Consider the following 21,529-nt stretch of genomic DNA (forward strand, 5'->3'; position numbering starts at 1 on the left):
AATAATAAATAAAACATAAGAAATCAGACAATAACTTTATTTTCATTTGGTATTGTTACTTCCCATGATTTTATCATATAAAGCATTAAAAACAATCAGCAGATGGTTATTTAATTAGAAACAGCTCACAAAAACTTTAGTATCAGGACATCTACCATGATCCTGAGTTGACAAAAATGTCTGCTCATTGGTTCTGTGTTAGTTGTGGCCAACAATTTATATAAAAATAAAAGTAGGTGTTATAAATGAATAAAAAAATCACACAAACCATTACAAGACTATCATCTTATGAATAAAAGCAACTGCACAATCTACTCATATTTTCTGTCTGTTGCTTACTAAACTAAAATTTTAACACATTACCAGCCTGATGTAAATTAGTCATGAAAAAGTGCACTAGTTCCAGGACTATAAATTCTGAATATTGAAGATAATCCCGGGTTCAACAAGTTTAGATCTATAACTGCATTTCTTATTTTTAAATAGAGAACTCCTTTTGCTAATTAGAGAACATCTGTCTTTACAAGGCTCAATAACAACTAAACAGTATATCTGTGAAATTTACTGATACAACTTTATGCAAGCTTTGCATCTACACTACCGTAATACCAAGAATAAAAACCTTCCTTATAAGTAACCGCCAATTTTCTGCACTAATATCTAGTTCAGGTCAAAACCCTTTGTTTAATTCAACAGCACAACTTAAAAAAGACTTTTTTAAAGAAAATCCTCTGTTTTCTTTCGATTATAAATATTTTTTCACTAATAATACACAGCTTTGCTTGTTTCACTGTTACTTAAATTGCAAGATCCACAAGTTTCAACTAAAATAAATAATCATATTTTACACATCATTATTAAAGTAAACATACAAACTACTCATATCAAAAAATATATAATTTGATGTTAAATGAATAAATAAATTTTTGGTTTCTTCAAATGTCTATTAGTATATTTGGGTAACATGTACTAGCTCCTACTTTTTATTAAAAATTTCTTTCCTATATTTTAATATACTGCTTTTCTTAAATGTGATTGGCAGTTACTGTTCATATAGTACAAAAATTTTTAAAAATTTACTTTATACTTTTTAGACATACATCAAATTATTATCATATATTACACGAGTTTAATTAGTAGGTTAATTTGGATTTCAAAAGATAACATAATCTATTGAAATTTCTAATATATTTAAAAAATATCAAATAAATTTTCAATCAAACATTTACTACACAAAGTAACAAAATAGTAAAGTTTTTGCATAATGAAGTTTTATAGTGAAGTATGTTAAATTATTACACCTGCACCCTTAATTTACCCCCGTACGAAGGGATGTTTGTAAAAGTAATGGTAGAATATTGTATTGTCACCCGACCTTAGTAATTGTGAAAAATTTCATCAACTGGCAAGTTCAAGAAATATGTTAAATTAAGGATACAAGATTTGAGGACAAACATGAAAAAAAAGCATTGCAAGTTGAAGAAAAGCAAGTAAAAAATTAAATTTTAATGTCACAACTATAAGTTAAGGAAAGAGAGCTAATAATGATTAAACTCAGGAACGTTTAGTATTTATAGTAGTAAATTCAATGTCAATATTACATTAAATTGAGTACACTCAAATATACTTATCAGCACACATTATAATTTAAATAGATTTATGTTGCAAATTTCTCATTCATCATTTAAAACAACATTTAAAATAGTTTACATTAATAAAAATATTTATTAAAATGAATAGATCACATAAAGCCAGCTGCAGGAGTCAAGAAATGAACTGCCAAAGAACGCAGACAAAAAGATGAATAAAACTGATGAAGAAAAAACTACTCTAAACATTTTGTGAATTTGAACAAGGTATAAAGTTTTGTACAATATTTTTATCTAGATATTATAGGTAAAAGAATTAAGACCAAGAATTGAAATATCTTTAAAAAATGTATGTTTTCTATCTTGCCTAATAATTAAGGAGATATTTCTCCCTTAACTTCATATACAATAGTTTTTATTTAATTAAACGAATTATGTTTTTTTTTTCTGTGGTTCATAAAATAACATAAATTGGCATAAAAAAAGAAGTAGTTTTTTGTTTTTTTAATTATCACTAAATGTTTCACTTATATTACTGAAGATTACATTAAACAGAAAAAACAAATTAAATAAAAGATTACAGATAAAAAATATTAAGATTTCAAGCATAATTTCAGTCAACCATTTTTAATTTTTTAGTAATAAGCAAGCAAGGTATTAAATTACATCCCTTCTAAATTTGTTTCATAATACCATGAACATCTGACGGAAATGCATCTTAAAAATAAAAAAAAGGTGTGAAATAAGGCTACAAAGTGCGATTATCACATTTAGAAAACAGGTTCCAAATGCTATGTTAAATAGCACTACGTGCAGTTTAAATTTGGAAGTTAAATGTATATCCTTTTTTATGGCAGTGCATATTTTTATCATAATGCCCATGAAAAATTATGCTATCCATATTTGTTCTTTTTTAATAATTTCATAACATTTTATGTTTTTATAAATATATGTAACACACACAGACACCACCCCCCCCCCTCATACACACACACACACACACACTATATATATATATATATATATATATATATTACATACACATACTTAAATATATATGTACACACAAGTGTAAATAAATATTAAAAATTTCTGTTTGGAGAAAATAACTAATAATACCGTAAGATCAAGTTTTCTTCTTCCAGCTGGTTAGCTTCCTCTTGCAACTGATTACCGGCTTGGACTAGTTGTTCAATGTGTTTATCACATACAGCTTTCTGTTTTCTTAGCTCCTTAATCTGTTCCATTGCTTGACTTAAACCAAATTCACCAGTTTCATACTCTCTCAGTTGTATAATCATGTTACTCATCTACAAATAAAACAATAAATTAAGAAGTATAAATCATAAGGTTTCCTATAAGTCATTTTAAATACAGGAATATCAACATTTTTTTATTTCATTTAACAGAAACATTTTTTAACAATGGAAATAACACTCTTATGCAATGCACAAAAAGGTAAAATTTAAGACTTTGCATTATAAAATTTGAGTTATCTAATATACATTTATATAGGGCATACACACACAAACACACACATACACATACACACACAGAGAGCAAGGAGAGAGAGAGAGAGAGAGAGACATACACACTAATTAGTAACAATAATCATAAATGAAATGACAAATCTTTCAATCCTTAAGTCTGTACTGCAATCCAAACAAAATTTACATGGTCACTTCTGTATTTGATCAGACCTTATTATTTGATCATGAACTTATTCCTATATTAAAAAAAAATTAAATTACAAGAACATATATCACCTGCTCTCAGCTTACCCCAACATCATGTTGCAGACTCAATCATTAAAGATTTCAATATCTGGGACAAATTGAACAAAATCCAAAAACTGCAACCCTACATTAAATACCTCACAATTTTTCATTAAAGTACATCAAAATCCTTTAACTTCCATATTTATTTGCATTAATATGTAGCTTAGATCAGGAGATATGCAGCATTGAAGACAAAAGTGGCCTTTTCTCTTTAAAGTGGAATATTTCCATTTAAAAAAATTGTAGACATATAAAAAAAATAAATTAAAGCTAAAGTCTTAAGCTTTCAAACAATTTTAATGCAGTTTACTGCAACAAATTTTGTTTCCCCCCTGTGCTTGATCAACACAAACAAAAAGTTACAAATTTTTAAAACTTTTCTTTTCACAGATTTTTTTTTAATTTGATGATTTTTGAAATCTGAAGTAAACTGTTAAAAAGTTGAGTATTCAAGCTTTAATTTTTTTTTATTCATCTCTCTAAGCCCATTGGTTGCAAAGTTAAAACAGTTTGAATATAATAATTTTTAATCATAATATATAGTAGTCCCTTTAATTTTTTACACCAGTGTATAATGTAGCAATAGTACGAAATAAAAAAATTAAAAACTGATTTATATTTTTTGTTATACAGCCACTTTACTAACACAAGTTCCAACCTTTCTTTCTTCTGTGTAGCAGTCAACAAATGTGACATTTTGATGACTACTTATAATACATAAGTCAAAACAAATGAGTATTTATTATATACAAAGCATTATTATTCAATTATCAACAAAGGGATGAAGAAAAGGGCGACAGTAAATACAAATACAACATAAAATAAAAGTGAAGTAGAAAAAAATAAAAAAAACATATTTTTAATTTTTGAACACTAATTATAAACAAACCAATTATTGGATATTGTATGTTTTTATACCAATTTACAGCTTATGTCATCCTGTTTAAAATGCCGTTTAGTTTATAAATCATGTAGAATTTCTCAAACATGTATTAAAATGTTTAAGTCATCAATGTTTAAGTCAATTTCATATGACTTGTTAATGTGATTTATCCTATCCTGCATGAATTGACAGGATTATCGGTGCTTGTTCTAACTTGCTCAGTATGAATTTTGTCACGTGCAGTAAATGAGTAATTGCATGTTTATTCCTATCGGTTCATGTTGAATTTCAAACCTATATAAAGGCAGTACTTGTTTCTTTTATTTTCATTAGTATTTTCTTGTGCAATCAATAGCAGGTTTTTTTAAAGTCAGTCTTTTACTCACATATTTGTTAAATTAAAACCTAAGATCCTGGCTTCTGCGAACTTACGCCTTACATTGCCTACCCCCTACCCTGTGTCCAGTATTGCTACCTTTCACCTGGCAGCAGGCGGCACACTTTGGTGGCGACGACTTGGCAGGGCAGTTGGTTGCCCTGTGCCCCGGAGCGGCACAGTGGCCACACATCTCCTTCTGCGCTCTGCATCGGAGAGCGGTGTGCCCAAAGCCCTGACATTTAAAGCACCGGGCTACCTGAATATGGTCGACAACCCTACAGGCCGCCCACCCAAAGAACAATCTTCCCCCGGCCACTAAGACCTGCCGGATCTTTGGCGAGGTCTCGAGAACCTAGTGACTCTTTAGGGATTCCTTCCTCCCCAACTGTCGAATCACCTTAGTTTCCCTAAGGAAGTCCTCGACGGCCATATCCAACACAGGATTTTGGCCGTGGATCGCTTTGAGTATTTCGGGCTCCTCTACCCGCGTTGCCCTCGGCATATCATAAACCAATATCTGAAGCTTACGCTCGGCTAGCAGCTGAGCCTTCAGCCCGTTCTTGGCCAGAACATCGGCCTCCAGCAGTCGTCTTGCCTGCTGCTCGTTAACGACCTCCAGAACAATGCCATGATCCCTGGTTTTAGTGACCCGGGAAACTTGGAACCTTTCTTTCCACGGGTCCAGGATCTTCTTTCGGGTTAGCTCCGTCATAGCAGACGAAGTCCCCTGACCAGGCTTAACAGGGACCACTTTTACAGTGGCCCGCTTACTTTTGGCCGGCGCCTGCGCTGGCGGCGGCGGACCTACCCGCTTAGGTGCAGGCGCGGCAGTTATAGAGGCAAAGGAGACAGGTTTCTTAACCTTCTCCTCCACTCTCTTAATTGATTTGTGGAGCTCGCCCAAAGCTTCACCCGTTACGGGTTTGAAGCCCCGAACTCCCTCCACTACATGGTCTACCTTGCCTGATAGTCGAGTTACGACCGAGTCAAGCGCAAGGTTTGCACCCTGGAGGCCTTCACATTTTAAAGCCAGCCCGGAAACCATCAAACTACATTGGCTCAAATATGAGTCCACCAATTGGTGCAACTCTAGAGCCACTCTAGATTCCTTCTTTGAGGAAATTTTGGCCCATTCGGCCCTCATCTCCTCAATCCGCCCCAAGCTATCCGCTCCGGAGGTCACCTTCTTTGACGCAGGTTTCCCCCCAGAAACATCCCGCTCAGGGACAGAATCGGCTTTGCTGCTTTCAGTCCTTCCCGACTTCACAGCGAGGCGTCCTTCGGACTTGGGGCCCCCTCCTATGCCGTGTCCTCGCTGTACGGATCCAGCTTTCGCCTTTTCCGCACCGCTCGAGACAGAGGTGTCCCGCAGGATTTGTGTGCAAGCCGCAACACTCGGGCGCTCCACTACCCGAGGGGCTTCCGTGTCTTCCTTATCGGAAGACCGGGGCCGCGGCGGCGACCTACCGATTGACCTCCTCGGCATGAAGGGGTCACCGGAAACCAGGTCCTTGGCCAAACCGACCAAGTCCTCCAAACAACCTCCCCCGGGTTGCTCCATCGCTGAACAATTTAGCAATACACCAGCTGTGTTGCCAGGAACTACAATTCACAGCTTGAACGAATCTAACACCTACCACAATACCAGGTGAGCGTCTAACCTCTCACACCCCAAACGGACCGTCTGTTCCGCAGTCCACCCGAGGAGTCAAAAAGCTAAAAGCTCCTTCCACCGGCTAGGTCGGAGCGGAAACCGCTTCTCGAACCTGCCAGAGGATCTAAATATATTTAGGCCTCACCAACTACGTATGGGGACACGATGTTACAAAGGAAACGTCCTTATTTGGCCGACAGCAGCACTACTGCAACACACTACGTCGCCGCTTTGTCAAAACTCCACAGCAACGCAGGTTGACTGACCGCTGCTGATCGTTGTCAACCCCGACGACGAGAACGTAGAACGCTGTACTAGCAGAATCAAATTATGCACCGGTTGCAAAAAACACAAGTTTTACAGCACGGGGCCAGAGGCCGAGAAGAGAAGTAACCTCTTATAATATAATGTACATTGCTGGAAAATAGGAAGGGCAATTGCAAAAAAAATCTGAGGCTGATAGGAGAATTCTGACTTTATATTCAGAATTAGCACCCAAAAATAAATAAGCTTCAGCAAATTGACCGTGTAACAAAATCATTGTCGACCAATGATATTAGTGAAAGAATAATTTTGAACATTTTGATATGAGGTATGGGTGCCAACACTGCTCAGTAGGAGGGGGTAGGTTTGCCCACAGGTGGGAGAGGGAAGCTTATTTGTCCTTGAAACACCCTTAAAAGATTACCACAGTATTTTTGTTTAGTAGAGAGTGAGTGCAGACATGTTTCGATTTTTGGTGATTTATTGATTTTGCAAAATGGATAAAAAATGGAACGACTTTGTGTCAAATTTTATTTGAAAACTGGAAAATCAGCTTCTGATACTTATGAACTTTTAAAAACAGCTTAAAAGATGGCCACAAATCGGTCGAAGATGATACTGGTCCAACTGTCCTTCCACTTCAAAAAACAATGAAAACATTGTAAAAGTTCACAATTTAGCACGTCTGACCACAGACTTTCAATTAGGGAGATAGCTGATGAACTGAATTTAAGTTTCTATGTGGTTCAGTGAATTTTAAATTAAGATTTGAATATGTGTCAAGTGTTCACAAAATTCATTCCAAAATTGTAGTCAGACCAGCGGAAACAACATTGAAGTGTCCCAAGAAATAGTTAATTGAGCCAAAACTGACCACACACACACACACATACACAGTGTTTAATTTTCATTGCCCCAGGTGATTTTCTCATAAAATACACACAATACAAAAAATGGCTTCATCAAAAGTTCCTCAGATTGAAGGGGGACATCTCATGGTGACCTTGACTATTATTTCAAAGTTAACATGATTTTTTCAAATAGAATGACATATTTTTGACTCCAGAAATGAAAAGAGTAGAAAATTTTATATTGAAATATCTGGTCACAAGGTACAAGGTCATACCTTGTACCTTTTTTCAGGGTGTTTCATCTTAATTACCCCAGTAAATTTTCTCGTAAACTACACACAATACAAAAAAATTACCTAAATAAAAGTTACTCAGATTGGAGGGGCGACATCTCATGGTGACCTTGACTTTATTTCAAGGAAAGCACAATTTTTTCAAATGGAATTACCTATTTTTGAACCCATCACTGAAAAGAGCAGAAAATTCTACATTGAATATATAGTCACACATATGACCTTGGATATTTTTTAAAAGTCATACAACTAACAATCAGATATAGTGTTAGATGATAGTGTAGTCATTTTTATGTTCTTTCCCACAGTTTGCGAGATAACTGGCCTGAAATACAAATATTCCAGGAATATCATTATATGACCTTCAAAAGCACGTAACTCTTACAACACTATCACTGATGGAAAACCGTATGACCTTGAAAAAAAAGCCCATGGTCATATGTGTGACCTACATATTTCAATGTAAAATTTTCTGCTCTTTTCATGAGTGTGGTCAAAAGTAGGTCATTCCATTTGAAAGCATCATATTAACCTTGAAATAAGGTCATCAAGTCCAAGGTCACCAAGAGATGCCCCTTGCAATCTGAGTAGCTTTTGTTTAGGTAATTTTTTTATATTGTATGTAGTTTACAAGAAAATCGCCTGGGGCGATTAAAATGAAACCCCCTGAAATAATTTCAAAGATCATACTGTGACCACATATTTCAATGTAGAATTTTCTGCTCTTCTTATTAGCGGGGGTCAAAAATATGTCATTCCATTTGAAAAAATCATGTTAACCTTGAAATAACAGTTAAGGTCAATTAAAAGATTAAATCCATGTCACTATGAGGTGTCCCCCTCCAATTTGAGTAACTTTTTTTGCATTGTGCGTAGTTTACAAAAAAAAATGCATATAAATATGTATATATTACTGTAACTACATTTCTGTTTTATACATCTGCTTCTTTGCTACGTAATAAAAAATGGATAAAACACCTATGTAGTTAAGATTAAAAAAAAGGAAGAAAGTAAAATATTTTAGAAATAAGACAAAAAAACTGTTGGTTAAAATTAGAATGAAGATAATCACTTTTTAATAAATTTCATAGTTCATTAGAATTTGAAAAGAGAAACTTTCAAACAAAACAAAAAAAGGTTACTGTATAAGTTTTAGGAATTTTTGACAATAGTGACATTCAACACATGATTGTAGCTCGGTATTGTATAATCAGTAGTAATTAGTACTAATCAGTAATGCATACACTATATTTTGCAGCTGCACATTTTATAGCAACCAACAATGTAGAATAATATGAACTTTAATAGAAAGAAATATTTTCACAACATATCATGTACAGATTGACCACAATTGTACCATTATAAAGCGAGAAATTACCAAAAAAAGGTTTCCTGAATATAATAAATAGAAAAATATATAATGATGAACCTGAATGACCAAAGGTATGCTGTTATGACAGCATACCTGATGATACTTGGCAGACGTTTTCAATGCTCAGACCTTGACTTTTCCAAAAAAATATTATAACACAAGATTATGAATACAATTCATGAGTTGTGAAGTAGCTTATTCTGTACAATTAGTAACTGTGGTTTAGAAAATATACTGTTTAATACATGTAGTGCAAAAAAAAATAAAATTGACCTAACATTTTGATTCAAATACAACAATTTATTTAAAGGGTAATATATTTATACGGTTCTCTAATCATAGAAATCTGATTCACGGATATTAATGAATGTGTACAGCATTAAAAAAAAAGAAATGTGAAATTCGACAAAGAAATAAAAGATTTTTCACAAAAAATTAATTCACAGAATTTTAAACTTCACAGTACAAATAAGAAATTTAAAAAATTGCTAGTTTATAATTTATTATAGTAAAAAAATGTACAGAAGCCAGTTTACGGTAGGATTTATACTCTATATAACAAATTTTCTCCAGATGTTAATAGATTTAATATTAGCTAAAATTACATTAATAAGATGTTTACTTTATCCTGATTTAAATTTCTTATTATTTTTATCCTGCATTTTTATAATTTGAAAAAATTAACAAAATTAAACTGACAAATGTAGAAGCATTATATCTAAACATAGAACATTTAACATGAAATGATCGGTATTATTTTTTAGTCTTTGCATTACCATTTTCATTAAGAGAATACAATAAAATACAATAGTTTATTAGGTTATTAGAATATAATACTAGCACACAATTCTACATATGCACACAGACACTTTTCCCTTGAAGAACCGTATGATTTTCCTTATAATGTATTTTCTTTTTAAAATAAGTATTTTAATAAAATATTCTAATTTATGATAATTTCTGCACACTATAGTCTGCTTCAAAATATCAGCGCTTAAATTAATAGACATCCAAAGTAATAAGAATTATTCACATTTCTGTTATTAAAACCATCTCAATTTTTACCTTGTGGTCATTCAAAAATATTACTACTTGTTAAACCAAGAGTCATTTTAAATATTCTTTAAAAACATCTATTAAAAGTATTGAGGTATTTTTAATTGTACAGACCTCTTTTTAAAGTTTACCTGTTGAAAATGTTCTTTTCAATGATGAGGATGAAAATCCGTGAGTAAATACAGCAGTTAAATATGCAACATTGTAAAATTAAAACACACTAAATTTGCATATATAGAAAAACATAATAGATATTATGTTTCATTTATAAATTATAAAAATTTTAATTTTCATTTCATTAATGATCCTAGTACTACTATGGGCATCATATTGCATCATAGTATATTTAAGTGAATTCACATGACGGCAGATTATGAAAGCCATTAATCCAACTCGGTATTAGATGTAATGAAAAATTACTGGCCACCAGAAAATGAAAATGTGCCTGCAACATGTAACATTAAATATATTTTTATTCACGCCAAATACAATAAAGTAGCTATACTTAATACTACAAACATCTGGAATGGTATTCGTAGTACAATTGTATAACTGAAGATTGTTTTGATTAGATGAAAGGGAAATTTATATTAAATTATATACACTTTCAATAATTTAGCATGCAAAAGTATGAAAATACACAATTAATTTGATTACTTTACGGTACAAAAAGACAGAGTTTTGCTATTAGAAAGTTCTTAATTAATTAAGGGTTAACTGAATAATTAAGTTTGAATTCTTCACAGAACCTAGTCGTATTATTCAAATTTAAATTAGGATACAGAAGTCACATTTTTCTTTATTTTTTATAAGTATGAAAGATATTATTATATTTCTTGAAGAGGAAGGCGACTTTTGGTCAGGTGATTTTAGAATAATTAACTCAGCTTCAAATTATGGGCAGGCAGGAGTACGTTTCATCATGAACAAGAAGATAGGGAATGGAGTAGAGTATTTCAAAAGGCATAGCGATAGAATCATTGTAATAAGGATAAAATCAAAACCGACAACGATTGTTAACGTCTATATGCCTACAAGCGCCCATGATGATGATGAGGTAGAGTGTGTATACGAAGAGATTGATGAAGCAATTAAACATGTAAAAGGAGATGAAAATTTAATAATAGTTGGAGATTGAAATGCAAGCATTGGAAAAGGCAAGGAAGGAAAAATATAGTGGGTGAATACGGGCTGGGCAAAAGGAATGAAAGAGGGGACCGACTTATAGAGTTTTGCATGAAGTATAATTTAGTAATTGCCAACACCCAATTTAAAAATCATAATAGAAGAATGTACACTTGGAAAAAGCCAGGCGATACTGCAACATATCAGATAGATTATATAATGGTTAAGCAAAGATTTAGAAATCAACTCGTTGACTGCAAAACTTACCCTGGAGCAGACATTGATAGCGACCATAATTTGGTGATAATGAAATGTAGATTGGGGTTTAAAAACCTGAAGAAAAGGTGTCAGATGAATCGGTGGAATTTAGAGAAGCTTGAGGAGTTCAATTCCTTTGTTTAGTTAGGTATTTTCAGTCTTGCTTAAAACTCAGTGAGATGTGTTTTGCTTTGAGTTCATTAAATAGTAGTACATCGATGGGAATGTCACTTGTGGCATTTGCATCGGTGACATCCTGGCTGAAGCAGACAGGAATATGTCAAAAGCCGAGGTTTCGAAGATGACCTCTGGTAAAGCCCATAAGGTCTTGGAACAGAGGGGGTGATGAGGGTATCTTTCCCCAAGGGATCAGGATGATGTGTAAACAGCATGCCATTTGATAAGTTCAGTGTTAATATTATTAATTAGTACATTTAGGATCGACATGGAATAGTTGTTGAAACTAAAACTAAAAATACATTCTGCTGTTAGTATGTTTTTCTTTATTAAAATTTCAGTAGTACATTTTAATAAAATATATATATCCTTAATAGCAAAATTACAATATAAATATTTATATTATGCATGCAATAATAAATTCTAATTTTGTAATATTATTAAGTAGTCATACAACAAGCTCTCAGCTGACATTACCGTGTATGAATCGAGTTAAATATTATAATTTTGCAATAAATAATATTCTATAATTATTGTAAACACTTTTTTTAACTGGGTACTCACAAATATTGTCCAAATGTCTAATTGCAATAACGAAACCTATAAATTGGATAGATACATAACCTCACCATTTCTGTTACAGCTTTCTCATTATGTGGTCTATTTAATAACATATTTGGGTCCAAATTAGACAAGGCGATGTCCTCTAAAGTTTTAACTTGACTAAGAGTGACATAAATCTGCTCCTTGGTAAAAAAGTTTTCTTTTTTTAATCTGTCACTCCTCTGTCAAGAGTTGTAGCTTGCAGTTAGTGAAAAGTTACAATCCAGATTAATTTTAAAGGTAGCATTCTGCACTCAACATCTCATTTAAAGCCTAAAATAAATTCACAAAGACTCTCCAGCAGAGATCTGGCTGAGTAGTTCATAATTCACCTGGTTTCTTTTAAATAAAAAACCAAGGATTGACAATGTTGTCTCTTTTAGAAACCTGAACTTGTTTTAACCTAGTTAACACAAAATCATTGATTAGTAGTATCCATCTCCCATTTTGGGTAAAAATGTGCTAATGTTCTGCAGAACAGTAGGTGAAAGAAGATTCACTCTACATTTTGGGGTGGACTCAAGATATTCTTTGGATGGTATTGTCTATCCCAAGATTGATTCTTTATTTCCAAGCTTTATGGTTTATTTCTCATCATTCAATATTTCTCTGATCCACTTCCATATCCAATACTGATTTGACTTTTCTGTCTAAAATTTCATTGTCTGAAGCAAGTTTTCCCAGTCTGTGAAAAATTATAGAGATATAGTATTTATATTTAAAGATATAATCAATCGCCTTTATTCTGTATTGTTAATTCCAAAACTTGAAGTAACAAAATTGAAACTTTTATGTTAATTTTGCAAGAACTTTTACTTCAAGATTTCTTAAATATGAACGTTTTCTTTAATATTAAACATTCTTAATGATATAGATAGAATTTAAAGGGCCTTACTCTTAAATTCTGATTTTGTCATATTATCAAATAGGGTGAGTGAACTGAAAACAGTTTATCATTAAGTTAGCTGTATTGTTAGCTGTTTAGTATAATTAAACATTTTTTAATGTATAGATTTTTTCCTAGAAAAGTAAATTGTATAATCTGTTATTAAATATGTAAAATAATTTGGTTGTGTGTTGGAACATTTAAGTGTGTTTGTTTTTTTTTGAAATGTGTGTGAAATAGTTACCAACCTGGCCAATGTTAAAGTTAGTAAGTTATTAAAAATGAAAAAAATTCTAATAATACTAATAATGTACTAAATAGTTTTTAATATCACTTACACAACTTACATTTTTCAGAAGCACACATAATACAAGAAACGAAAATGATCTTACATCAATTTTATTTATTTTATTTTATGCATACCAGAACAAAGTAACAGCACAGTGACATGATGTCAACAGTATTCTGCAGAGATGCCAAGGCATCTGTACACAGTCTGGTGTGTAAGAGTAAATATATATAGTCTTGAACAGAATCAGACTGACCACTCCTGAGACATGCGGTTAATTGAAACCCAACCACCAAAAACCATCAGTAATCACAGTCCTAGCTTTCAAATCCATATAAATGCAACTGTCTTTATAAGGACTCTAACCTTACAACTTTCAATTTCAAAAATCAGCTGATTTTGTGATTACAATTTTAACCACTAAGACTAACCCAGTGGGTTTATTGTTTTTCTAATCAAAAATTTCACCCACAAATGATTGTTTTTGTAGTGCCTAAAAAATTAGATTTCCAAAAATATGATTATGGATAACTGTCAAATTCTATGGGAAGATTTTCATGATTTGAGAATCTTTTAAATTCTAAATAATACTGATGTAGTTACAACAAAGTCATATAATTAGTTAAGTGAATACTTCATCCACATCCAAACCTAATTTTTCTCTGAAATTCCATTAAAAAATATACATTAGTGATTGGAAAATGTTCTTATAAAAACAAATAAATAAAATGCCATAAATTGTGGCATATGTAACATTTTGGAACTTAAAATAAAAAAAAATCAAGAGGTCAACTTATAATTAAAAGTATTTAAAATCTTAAAAATGAAGATACTTCAATTTTTCTAGGTTAGTATATCAAAATAATTATTATAATAATATTTATAATTAAAAATTTTGTTAAAGCAAAAAGAAAACAATACCAGAGCAAATTAATTAAGTGTATGTTTTCATACAACTATTATTAACATTGCCATTTACAACTAAAACATTATTTATTTATTAATTTCATCTCTCGACTGTAATAGTCCTATAGCTAGCACACATTTTTATAACTAATTCACAATAGCAGAAGTGCGTTAAATATTTAGTTTAGTAAATAGGAGACAGAAAAGATAAGTAAAAAATTCTGTTTTGCAACTGCGTTTATTGATAATAAAATGATAAACCTCTAATGTTTTGTGTGATTTTTTATGTATTTATAACAAGCTATTCTTTTTTTTACTCAAAATATCAGTCCAACACAAAAACAAAGAACCAATCGGCAGATATTTTGGTTAGTTCATGATTACTTTGTAGCATCATGTTCCTGTAGAGTTTTGCTTATTTTTAGACTTAGCATAATTTTCTTGGCTTAATTTTATCAATTTATAATTGACCTAAAATAAACACCACATAAACAGTCAGCAGACATTTTTATTGGTTTAATATCACAGGTCAGATGATTTACGAGTGATCTTTACAATGCAATTCCATCTCGCCACAATGGTCCATTTGGAGGTTCTCTCAGCGTCCACTACAATATCTTCATTTCAATGTAAAAATAAGTAACCTAATAAACATTGTTATTTTTGAAATAGATTAAAAAATAACAAAAACATATTTAATAAAACTATTTAAATATTTTTTTAACAAAAATAATAAATAAAACATAAGAAATCAGACAATAACTTTATTTTCATTTGGTATTGTTACTTCCCATGATTTTATCATATAAAACATTAAAAACAATCAGCAGATGGTTATTTAATTAGAAACAGCTCACAAAAACTTTAGTATCAGGACATCTACCATGATCCTGAGTTGACAAAAATGTCTGCTCATTGGTTCTGTGTTAGTTGTGGCCAACAATTTATATAAAAATAAAAGTAGGTGTTATAAATGAATAAAAAAATCACACAAACCATTACAAGACTATCATCTTATGAATAAAAGCAACTGCACAATCTACTCATATTTTCTGTCTGTTGCTTACTAAACTAAAATTTTAACACATTACCAGCCTGATGTAAATTAGTCATGAAAAAGTGCACTAGTTCCAGGACTATAAATTCTGAATATTGAAGATAATCCCGGGTTCAACAAGTTTAGATCTATAACTGCATTTCTTATTTTTAAATAGAGAACTCCTTTTGCTAATTAGAGAACATCTGTCTTTACAAGGCTCAATAACAACTAAACAGTATATCTGTGAAATTTACTGATACAACTTTATGCAAGCTTTGTATCTACACAACCGTAATACCAAGAATAAAAACCTTCCTTATAAGTAACCGCCAATTTTCTGCACTAATATCTAGTTCAGGTCAAAACCCTTTGTTTAATTCAACAGCACAACTTAAAAAAGACTTTTTTTAAAGAAAATCCTCTGTTTTCTTTCGATTATAAATATTTTTTCACTAATAATACACAGCTTTGCTTGTTTCACTGTTACTTAAATTGCAAGATCCACAAGTTTCAACTAAAATAAATAATCATATTTTACACATCATTATTAAAGTAAACATACAAACTACTCATATCAAAAAATATATAATTTGATGTTAAATGAATAAATAAATTTTTGGTTTCTTCAAATGTCTATTAGTATATTTGGGTAACATGTACTAGCTCCTACTTTTTATTAAAAATTTCTTTCCTATATTTTAATATACTGCTTTTCTTAAATGTGATTGGCAGTTACTGTTCATATATTACAAAAATTTTTAAAAATTTACTTTATACTTTTTAGACATACATCAAATTATTATCATATATTACACGAGTTTAATTAGTAGGGTAATTTGGATTTCAAAAGATAACATAATCTATTGAAATTTCTAATATATTTAAAAAATATCAAATAAATTTTCAATCAAACATTTACTACACAAAGTAACAAAATAGTAAAGTTTTTGCATAATGAAGTTTTATAGTGAAGTATGTTAAATTATTACACCTGCACCCTTAATTTACCCCCGTACGAAGGGATGTTTGTAAAAGTAATGGTAGAATATTGTATTGTCACCCGACCTTAGTAATTGTGAAAAATTTCATCAACTGGCAAGTTCAAGAAATATGTTAAATTAAGGATACAAGATTTGAGGACAAACATGAAAAAAAAGCATTGCAAGTTGAAGAAAAGCAAGTAATAAATTAAATTTTAATGTCACAACTATAAGTTAAGGAAAGAGAGCTAATAATGATTAAACTCAGGAACGTTTAGTATTTATAGTAGTAAATTCAATGTCAATATTACATTAAATTGAGTACACTCAAATATACTTATCAGCACACATTATAATTTAAATAGATTTATGTTGCAAATTTCTCATTCATCATTTAAAACAACATTTAAAATAGTTTACATTAATAAAAATATTTATTAAAATGAATAGATCACATAAAGCCAGCTGCAGGAGTCAAGAAATGAACTGCCAAAGAACGCAGACAAAAAGATGAATAAAACTGATGAAGAAAAAACTACTCTAAACATTTTGTGAATTTGAACAAGGTATAAAGTTTTGTACAATATTTTTATCTAGATATTATAGGTAAAAGAATTAAGACCAAGAATTGAAATATCTTTAAAAAATGTATGTTTTCTATCTTGCCTAATAATTAAGGAGATATTTCTCCCTTAACTTCATATACAATAGTTTTTATTTAATTAAACGAATTATGTTATTTTTTTTCTGTGGTTCATAAAATAACATAAATTGGCATAAAAAAAGAAGTAGTTTTTTGTTTTTTTAATTATCACTAAATGTTTCACTTATATTACTGAAGATTACATTAAACAGAAAAAACAAATTAAATAAAAGATTACAGATAAAAAATATTAAGATTTCAAGCATAATTTCAGTCAACCATTTTTAATTTTTTAGTAATAAGCAAGCAAGGTATTAAATTACATCCCTTCTAAATTTGTTTCATAATACCATGAACATCTGACGGAAATGCATCTTAAAAATAAAAAAAAGGTGTGAAATAAGGCTACAATGTGCGATTATCACATTTAGAAAACAGGTTCCAAATGCTATGTTAAATAGCACTACGTGCAGTTTAAATTTGGAAGTTAAATGTATATCCTTTTTTATGGCAGTGCATATTTTTATCATAATGCCCATGAAAAATTATGCTATCCATATTTGTTCTTTTTTAATAATTTCATAACATTTTATGTTTTTATAAATATATGTAACACACACAGACACCACCCCCCCCCCCTCATACACACACACACACACACACACACACACACACACACACTATATATATATATATATATATATATATATTACATACACATACTTAAATATATATGTACACACAAGTGTAAATAAATATTAAAAATTTCTGTTTGGAGAAAATAACTAATAATACCGTAAGATCAAGTTTTCTTCTTCCAGCTGGTTAGCTTCCTCTTGCAACTGATTACCGGCTTGGACTAGTTGTTCAATGTGTTTATCACATACAGCTTTCTGTTTTCTTAGCTCCTTAATCTGTTCCATTGCTTGACTTAAACCAAATTCACCAGTTTCATACTCTCTCAGTTGTATAATCATGTTACTCATCTACAAATAAAACAATAAATTAAGAAGTATAAATCATAAGGTTTCCTATAAGTCATTTTAAATACAGGAATATCAACATTTTTTTATTTCATTTAACAGAAACATTTTTTAACAATGGAAATAACACTCTTATGCAATGCACAAAAAGGTAAAATTTAAGACTTTGCATTATAAAATTTGAGTTATCTAATATACATTTATATAGGGCATACACACACAAACACACACATACACATACACACACAGAGAGCAAGGAGAGAGAGAGAGAGAGAGAGAGAGAGAGACATACACACTAATTAGTAACAATAATCATAAATGAAATGACAAATCTTTCAATCCTTAAGTCTGTACTGCAATCCAAACAAAATTTACATGGTCACTTCTGTATTTGATCAGACCTTATTATTTGATCATGAACTTATTCCTATATTAAAAAAAAATTAAATTACAAGAACATATATCACCTGCTCTCAGCTTACCCCAACATCATGTTGCAGACTCAATCATTAAAGATTTCAATATCTGGGACAAATTGAACAAAATCCAAAAACTGCAACCCTACATTAAATACCTCACAATTTTTCATTAAAGTACATCAAAATCCTTTAACTTCCATATTTATTTGCATTAATATGTAGCTTAGATCAGGAGATATGCAGCATTGAAGACAAAAGTGGCCTTTTCTCTTTAAAGTGGAATATTTCCATTTAAAAAAATTGTAGACATATAAAAAAAATAAATTAAAGCTAAAGTCTTAAGCTTTCAAACAATTTTAATGCAGTTTACTGCAACAAATTTTGTTTCCCTCCTGTGCTTGATCAACACAAACAAAAAGTTACAAATTTTTAAAACTTTTCTTTTCACAGATTTTTTTTTAATTTGATGATTTTTGAAATCTGAAGTAAACTGTTAAAAAGTTGAGTATTCAAGCTTTAATTTTTTTTTATTCATCTCTCTAAGCCCATTGGTTGCAAAGTTAAAACAGTTTGAATATAATAATTTTTAATCATAATATATAGCAGTCCCTTTAATTTTTTACACCAGTGTATAATGTAGCAATAGTACGAAATAAAAAAATTAAAAACTGATTTATATTTTTTGTTATACAGCCACTTTACTAACACAAGTTCCAAACTTTCTTTCTTCTGTGTAGCAGTCAACAAATGTGACATTTTGATGACTACTTATAATACATAAGTCAAAACAAATGAGTATTTATTATATACAAAGCATTATTATTCAATTATCAACAAAGGGATGAAGAAAAGGGCGACAGTAAATACAAATACAACATAAAATAAAAGTGAAGTAGAAAAAAATAAAAAAAACATATTTTTAATTTTTGAACACTAATTATAAACAAACCAATTATTGGATATTGTATGTTTTTATACCAATTTACAGCTTATGTCATCCTGTTTAAAATGCCGTTTAGTTTATAAATCATGTAGAATTTCTCAAACATGTATTAAAATGTTTAAGTCATCAATGTTTAAGTCAATTTCATATGACTTGTTAATGTGATTTATCCTATCCTGCATGAATTGACAGGATTATCGGTGCTTGTTCTAACTTGCTCAGTATGAATTTTGTCACGTGCAGTAAATGAGTAATTGCATGTTTATTCCTATCGGTTCATGTTGAATTTCAAACCTATATAAAGGCAGTACTTGTTTCTTTTATTTTCATTAGTATTTTCTTGTGCAATCAATAGCAGGTTTTTTTAAAGTCAGTCTTTTACTCACATATTTGTTAAATTAAAACCTAAGATCCTGGCTTCTGCGAACTTACGCCTTACATTGCCTACCCCCTACCCTGTGTCCAGTATTGCTACCTTTCACCTGGCAGCAGGCGGCACACTTTGGTGGCGACGACTTGGCAGGGCAGTTGGTTGCCCTGTGCCCCGGAGCGGCACAGTGGCCACACATCTCCTTCTGCGCTCTGCATCGGAGAGCGGTGTGCCCAAAGCCCTGACATTTAAAGCACCGGGCTACCTGAATATGGTCGACAACCCTACAGGCCGCCCACCCAAAGAACAATCTTCCCCCGGCCACTAAGACCTGCTGGATCTTTGGCGAGGTCTCGAGAACCTAGTGACTCTTTAGGGATTCCTTCCTCCCCAACTGTCGAATCACCTTAGTTTCCCTAAGGAAGTCCTCGACGGCCATATCCAACACAGGATTTTGGCCGTGGATCGCTTTGAGTATTTCGGGCTCCTCTACCCGCGTTGCCCTCGGCATATCATAAACCAATATCTGAAGCTTACGCTCGGCTAGCAGCTGAGCCTTCAGCCCGTTCTTGGCCAGAACATCGGCCTCCAGCAGTCGTCTTGCCTGCTGCTCGTTAACGACCTCCAGAACAATGCCATGATCCCTGGTTTTAGTGACCCGGGAAACTTGGAACCTTTCTTTCCACGGGTCCAGGATCTTCTTTAGGGTTAGCTCCGTCATAGCAGACGAAGTCCCCTGACCAGGCTTAACAGGGACCACTTTTACAGTGGCCCGCTTACTTTTGGCCGGCGCCAGCGCTGGCGGCGGCGGACCTACCCGCTTAGGTGCAGGCGCGGCAGTTATAGAGGCAAAGGAGACAGGTTTCTTAACCTTCTCCTCCACTCTCTTAATTGATTTGTGGAGCTCGCCCAAAGCTTCACCCGTTACGGGTTTGAAGCCCCGAACTCCCTCCACTACATGGTCTACCTTGCCTGATAGCCGAGTTACGACCGAGTCAAGCACAAGGTTTGCACCCTGGAGGCCTTCACATTTTAAAGCCAGCCCGGAAACCATCAAACTACATTGGCTCAAATATGAGTCCACCAATTGGTGCAACTCTAGAGCCACTCTAGATTCCTTCTTTGAGGAAATTTTGGCCCATTCGGCCCTCATCTCCTCAATCCGCCCCAAGCTATCCGCTCCGGAGGTCACCTTCTTTGACGCAGGTTTCCCCCCAGAAACATCCCGCTCAGGGACAGAATCGGCTTTGCTGCTTTCAGTCCTTCCCGACTTCACAGCGAGGCGTCCTTCGGACTTGGGGCCCCCTCCTATGCCGTGTCCTCGCTGTACGGATCCAGCTTTCGCCTTTTCCGCACCGCTCGAGACAGAGGTGTCCCGCAGGATTTGTGTGCAAGCCGCAACACTCGGGCGCTCCACTACCCGAGGGGCTTCCGTGTCTTCCTTATCGGAAGACCGGGGCCGCGGCGGCGACCTACCGATTGACCTCCTCGGCATGAAGGGGTCACCGGAAACCAGGTCCTTGGCCAAACCGACCAAGTCCTCCAAACAACCTCCCACGGGTTGCTCCATCGCTGAACAATTTAGCAATACACCAGCTGTGTTGCCAGGAACTACAATTCACAGCTTGAACGAATCTAACACCTACCACAATACCAGGTGAGCGTCTAACCTCTCACACCCCAAACGGACCGTCTGTTCCGCAGTCCACCCGAGGAGTCAAAAAGCTAAAAGCTCCTTCCACCGGCAAGGTCGGAGCGGAAACCGCTTCTCGAACCTGCCAGAGGATCT

The 21,529-nt window shown here is 32.7% G+C and overlaps 1 protein-coding gene across 1 annotated transcript in view; it reads right to left on the minus strand.

Moving 5' to 3' along the window:
* LOC142327291 (uncharacterized) overlaps positions 1-21,529 on the minus strand; it is a 106,072-nt gene that overhangs the window by 34,537 nt on the left and 50,006 nt on the right. Inside the window, exons 8-10 of the mRNA XM_075370192.1 lie at positions 17,821-18,011; positions 10,251-10,564; positions 2,709-2,899 (exon numbers count right to left, since the gene is read on the minus strand). The gene's annotated coding sequence lies outside the window, so the exon portion shown is untranslated. The remainder of the gene's footprint in view (positions 1-2,708; positions 2,900-10,250; positions 10,565-17,820; positions 18,012-21,529) is intronic.

Source organism: Lycorma delicatula, chromosome 7 (genome assembly GCF_047948215.1).
Source record: "Lycorma delicatula isolate Av1 chromosome 7, ASM4794821v1, whole genome shotgun sequence".
NCBI lineage: Eukaryota > Metazoa > Arthropoda > Insecta > Hemiptera > Fulgoridae > Lycorma > Lycorma delicatula.